General features: G+C 34.2%; 1 pseudogene; it reads right to left on the bottom strand.

Annotated features, from left to right (window-relative positions):
• Positions 1-366: 366 nt before the first annotated feature.
• On the bottom strand, positions 367-936 carry LOC150001874 (PRELI domain containing protein 3B pseudogene; annotated as a pseudogene).
• Between the last annotated feature and the right edge of the window lie 5,146 nt (positions 937-6,082).

The raw sequence follows: 6,082 nt of genomic DNA, 5'->3' as shown, positions 1-6,082 counted from the left end.
AAAATAAAAGAGGGGGAAAAAAAAGAATAATATAAGAAAGGGTGAAGCCAAAGAACTTTTATGCATGACCCATGGACATAACTAAGTGAGGGGGGGTGGGCTTGCTGGAGGGAAGTGAGGTACTGGGCAGAGGGGAGCAAAGGGAAAAGAAATTGAGACAACTGTAACAGCATAATCAATAAAATATACTTAAAAAGAAAAAAAAGAAAAATATAAAAAACTCTGCATTCTTTGTTTTGATGGAGTCACAAAGGCTCTCTTAAGCTTAAAAATATTCTACCTAAAATATAGTATTTTTAAATAACAAACAAATATAATGCCAGCTTGTAGAAATTTGGAAAACTGTGTGTTGTACACCAATTTCCATCATAGCTCTGTAAATGCTGCTGCTCCCATCATTGTCCTTATGTTCTGTTTTGCTGAATCCATCAATTATTCAATCTCAGCATTTAATTTATGTATTACCCATTCCATTGCTTTTTGGTCTTTATTAGCATTTGAAGAGATCATACTTGCTATCAGTCCTTTGAGATAACTACTGAGACTGGACTCCTTTCACCATGATTATGGCCTCTTGAGTCAAAACAGCTTTTTCTGGGTCCTGTGGATATGGTTTGTATAAGTCTCTCATCTACTGAAACCATACTTATAAATGAAATATTAGTGGACTTAAGTTCCATTATTTTCTCTACAAATCAACTAGAAAATGTTCTTGCACTTATGTTTTGGTTCCTGCCACAGTAATAAGAGATTTTACAATGTAAGGCAACTCACTCTGTGCTGAAAAGTCTATGGCTGTGCAAGTTTCCAGAAGGAAAGTGGTCCAACACAGTAACTCCAGTCACACTTGGGCTCACAGGGTTTAAGTATTTCTTTAGTTCAGCTGTTGTAACAGTTTTCCATGGGTAGCCAAAGATGTAAAGTCCAGATTTTCATGGTGCTGGCAGCCTGCACAATGTCCTGATGGTGCTCCATGCCAATTTTAAACTTATTATTCCAAGCCAGTGAACAAAATGTGGCATGCATTTTAGTAACAGAGATACAATACATGTCTATGATTATATGAATAACTATGTGTGTGCATACATGTTTGGCAAAATATAGTTCATGGGCTAAAACTGGCCAAATGCTTGATTTTGGATGGTATGTAATGTAAGAATGGTTTTTACAGTTTTAAATGGTTAAATAAAAATCAAAAGAAGTGTATTTTGTGATATATAAAAATCATATGAAATTCCAACTTGAATTCGTAAATAAACCTTACTGGCACACAGCAATATTCATTCCTTTAGGTAGTGTCTGCAGCTGCTTTTACACTACAAGAGCAGAACTGAATAGCTGTGACAGAGATCTATGGCCCACAAAGCCTTTATTCACTAGTTAACCTTTATAGAAAAAAATTGGCCAACCCCTACTAACTTACTATATATGATGGCTTGGCATCAAACTCTTTTAAAGATGCCTTGGGATAAATATCTTGTCTGTTAAAAAAATATTAAAAGTGAAAGTATGAAACCCTTAGCCTCAGAAGACACTAAAAAAGAAAAAAATCATAAAATATGTAAAAACATATAGTTGGACAGGGATTATTTGATCTTGGAAATTATTTTATATGGCAATGAATAGTACAAAAACATGACTCAAATTTTTAATAATTGTTTAAAATGGCTGAAGCATATTTCCCCCTACCAAATAAATAACCTAAGAACCCTTTAAGACTTTTTTTAGATATGGGGAAAATATTAAAGAATACATGAGCCTACTGTTTGGTGACAATGATAAAAAGCAGTACCCTCTTGCCCATGGGGGTAAGTCCCAAGAGACCCAGTAGATGCCTGAAACGATGTATAGTACTAAACCTTATTTATACTGTTTTTCCCTATACTTACATACAATACCTTTTCACTTCAAGTTTTATTATGGTTTCACTTTGGCATATCCAAATGGCTTCAGGACTCTTATTAAGTAAAATAAGGGTTATTTGAACACAAGCATGGTAATACCCAGCAGTTGATCTGTTAACGGAGAGGGCTACTAAGTGAATAAGGGGAAATAGCATATACAACATGGGTATACTGGACAAATGGATAATTCACATCCGAAGTGGGATGGAGAAGGAAGGTATTAGATTTCATCATGCTACTTTGAACAGCACAAAATATAGAAACTAAATAGTGTTTATTTCTCTTCAGACCTCAGTTGATCATCGGTGAATAAAACCACAGAGTGTGAAACCACAGATAAGGGGGGACTACTGTATTATCAGATAAATGAGATGAAGCAAGACTTTTTGAATCCCAAAAGTTCTCCATCAAAAGTGCAAGTGTTGAAAATAAAATAGAAAATCATATATGATTAATAAGAAAATCAAAACTCGAATTAAAAAGAAGACATTGAGTCACTTTAAATAAGTTCAAGTATATAGGACCAATGAATTACTACTTCAAGATATGAACAAAAAGAAGCTTGTAAATGTTATAACAGAACCACAGTTCATAACCTTAGAAGACTTATAAACAACCAGAGAACAGACATAATAAATAAAAGAGGCCAATATTATTTTTGGGTAAAATGACTTTAATAAAAAAGATAAGTGATGTTGACATTATTCCTCAGCAAAATTCTAGAACAGGTTACTAAACATCGTTTGTGAGCACCAATATTTTTAAATCTGCTATAGATTTGTTGAAAATAGGCTATACCAAACTTTGTTTCCTTTTCTGACATGTAACAAAATGTGTGGATCACAGGAATGCATTAGCTATATGATATCTGAGCCAAGAAAATTATGGAGAAAGTCTCTCATGGACAACTTGGGGTAAGTACACTTACTATTTGTGTAACTTTGGGTACATTTTTAAACATCTGGAACAAGAGGAAAATTTCATGAGTCTTTTGAGTTTGTGAATGTTTCATGAGCAGAGGCACTGGCAACTTTTGTTCTAGACTGTCTTTTCATGAATGTTTGTGTAGCACATAGCTTTTGAAGACTGAGATGGTATCTTCCTCTGGAACAGCTCATTATAAAAGACTGGGGTTATTAAACCTAGGGTTCCTCATCTGTGATACACCTCACTGAGAGGGCAGCATTGAGCCATTCTGCAAAGCTCCTGTGGGACTTGGGACAGGAAGCAAAACAAACATGAAGTTCATGCTACATGCTGTACCAGGAGTAATAAAGTCCTTTGTCTCAGACACAGAAATCTTGTGTCTTCTCTAAGTATCCACAAAACAGTCACTGGCTAATTTACTAGTGTGCAAATAGGGTAAAATCTCAGATCCTTCAAAGTTCTTGACAACCTCTGACTCAGTTTTGTTATTCATAAAATGGGGATAAACAGTACTTTGTTATAAAGGTATTATGAAAATTAAATCAATACACATAAATTGCTTAAGAAAGTGCCTAACCTAACCACTCAATGAATGTTAGCCATTATAATAATTATTATTATCACCTCACTTGGGGACATGCCTATTGATTTTAGAGAAAGGGGAAGGAAGGGAGACAGAGAGAGGAACAGTAATATGAAAGAGAAACATTGATTGGTTGCCTCTTGTATGCACCCTTACTGGGGACTGAACCTGCAGTGTAGGCATATGCCCTGATGAGGAATAACACTGGCCACCTTTTGGTTTATGGGACAACACTCCAACTGACTTAGTCACACTGGCCAGGGCATGATAATTATTATTAAATTTACAGGTATATAGGGAGGTACACAATCACACCCAAAGGATTAATGACAATTTAAAGCATCCATGATCACTAATTTTAGAAAAGGCTCTAGTCTTAACCCTATTCTGTTCAATATTTTCACAAATAATTGAATAGAGATATAAAAATGCATTAATCAAAATTATGGATGACATAATTGCCAAAATAGATAACAGAACCAGGATTTTAAAAAATTTTTGACATGCTGAATAACGAACTATAAAAAACAAATTTAACAGACATACAATACTATTAAAGTAAAATACTCAAATTTACATTAATTAGAAGTTACATAAAATGAATTATAATTCTAGTAACAATGTAACAACTAAAAAATAAATTTGCTATTAGGTTAGAGATAAATTTCCAATATGTTCTCTGTTGGTCAGGTCACAATCATGGCTGGTATGGTATTTAGCTCTGGGTACATTTTAAAGGGGAACTTTGGCTAACAGAAACATTCCCAGAGGGCAGTGAGCAGAACTGTCTATAGGGTAAAATAAACCCAAATAAAAGTATAACTAAAGAAACCTAACTTCTTTAGCCTAAGAAAAGATGTATTTATAAAGTTACCTTTGTGAAATATTTTGTGTAAATCCAAAGGGTGGAGCTAGAAATAATGACTAATTAATTTATTCTAATCCCATGTTAAGGAAGAACTATCAATTTTTTATATATTAAATAAGTTCTTTGTTCATAGAAGTTTTTTATTGATTTTAGAGAGAGGAAGGGTGGGGGAGAGCGAGAGAGAGAAACATTGTTGTTCCACTTATTTATGCATTCATTGGTTGCTTCTTGGATGTGCCCTGACATGAGACTGGACCACAACCTTGGTGGAGTGAGCGACACTCTAACCAACTCTATTACCCATCCAGGGCCTCATGGAAGTTTCTGAATGTCACTAGCCAGGACTACGGCAATGGGGATTGCCTCCTTTGCATTCAGATGTCTTTAAACTGCTCACTTCTTGTCTATTAAAAAAATCAACCCACAGGAAATTTCTCTAGGCCATTGATTATTTTCACCCCTATTTTGCCTCCATGGTTTCTGTTCCATTTCAGCATAGGTAGCTCCTTCAAACTGATAGCTTGTTCTGAGCAGCACACCTGACTTTTTTATTTATCTCTCTGCTAATTCCCTTTTCCCGTATAATGCATTCCATGGGTGACTTCACAGAGGCTCCTGGATAACAAACCCTAACCCCATTCCCATCTGGCTCAAAAGGGAGACTGCAAAATTAATTTCGTGATCTCAGTTTCCCTTCAATTCTTGGATTCTTGGACTTTTCATGCTTCTTTTGTCATTTGCAGGAACTGGTGGAGGTTAGTCAGTGGAGAGATTGAGCTAAACAGAAAAAGGACTCATGGACATGGACAACAGTGTGGTGATTACTTGGGGGGAGGTGGCATAAGAGGACTAAATGGGGACTAAATGGTAATAAAAAATACAATAAATATTACATTAAAAAGAGAAATGAAAAATATAATAAAGATTAAATTTAAAAAGAGAAATGATTAAATTAAGAAAGAAATTAAATTAAGAAAGAAATACAATAAAGAATGAATTTAAAAATAGAGGAAATGAACAAGAGAAAAGAGAATGAACAAATGAATAAACATTATTAAACAACTGATAATGAGCCACATTCTTCTTTAAGAATTAGCCACATTAATGAATCTTACATTTTTCAATCAGTCAAACGACAAGAAGTGAGAAGGCATAAACTGGTAGGAACAAGCAAAGCAAGTATGAGAGCAAGATGGTCACTGGGGAGGAAGCAGAAATTAGAATACAGAACTATAGTGAAGACCCCAAAAATAAATCTTATAAATTATTAATCAGTAAGGTCACTTGTTTATAAAACAATTTATAAGCCAAAGTGAAATTTAAACATATATAAAAATATATTTGGATAAAAAATGAGAGAATTCTAAACTCCTAATAAGTTATGATAGGAATAAGCAACTACATTCTTGAAAAGGCAAAAACTATGCTTAACAATATACAGGAATTTTAAATGCACTGTACTAAGTGAAAGATGTCTAACTCTGAATGATAAATACTAAAAGATTCTATTTATTACACAAACCTGAATATGGTATGTACACACAGAGTATTATTCAGCAAAGGATATCTTGCTACTTTGGATAACATGGATGGACCTTAAACACATTTGGTTGAGACAAGTTAGACAAAGTCAAGTACTGTATATCACTAATGTGTGGAATATAAAAAAGTCAAACTTGTAAAAAGAACAGTAAAATGATGGCTGCCAGGGGATGAAAGTGGAGAGATAAGACTGATATTAAGGGTACAAACCTGCAATGAATAGTAAATAAGCCATAGAGAGCAGTATAATAATACAGA

This window comes from Furipterus horrens, unplaced genomic scaffold (genome assembly GCF_987537825.1).
Source record: "Furipterus horrens unplaced genomic scaffold, mFurHor1.1.pri manual_scaffold_9, whole genome shotgun sequence".
Taxonomy (NCBI): domain Eukaryota; kingdom Metazoa; phylum Chordata; class Mammalia; order Chiroptera; family Furipteridae; genus Furipterus; species Furipterus horrens.
This window is presented reverse-complemented; position numbering and strand designations above follow the sequence as displayed.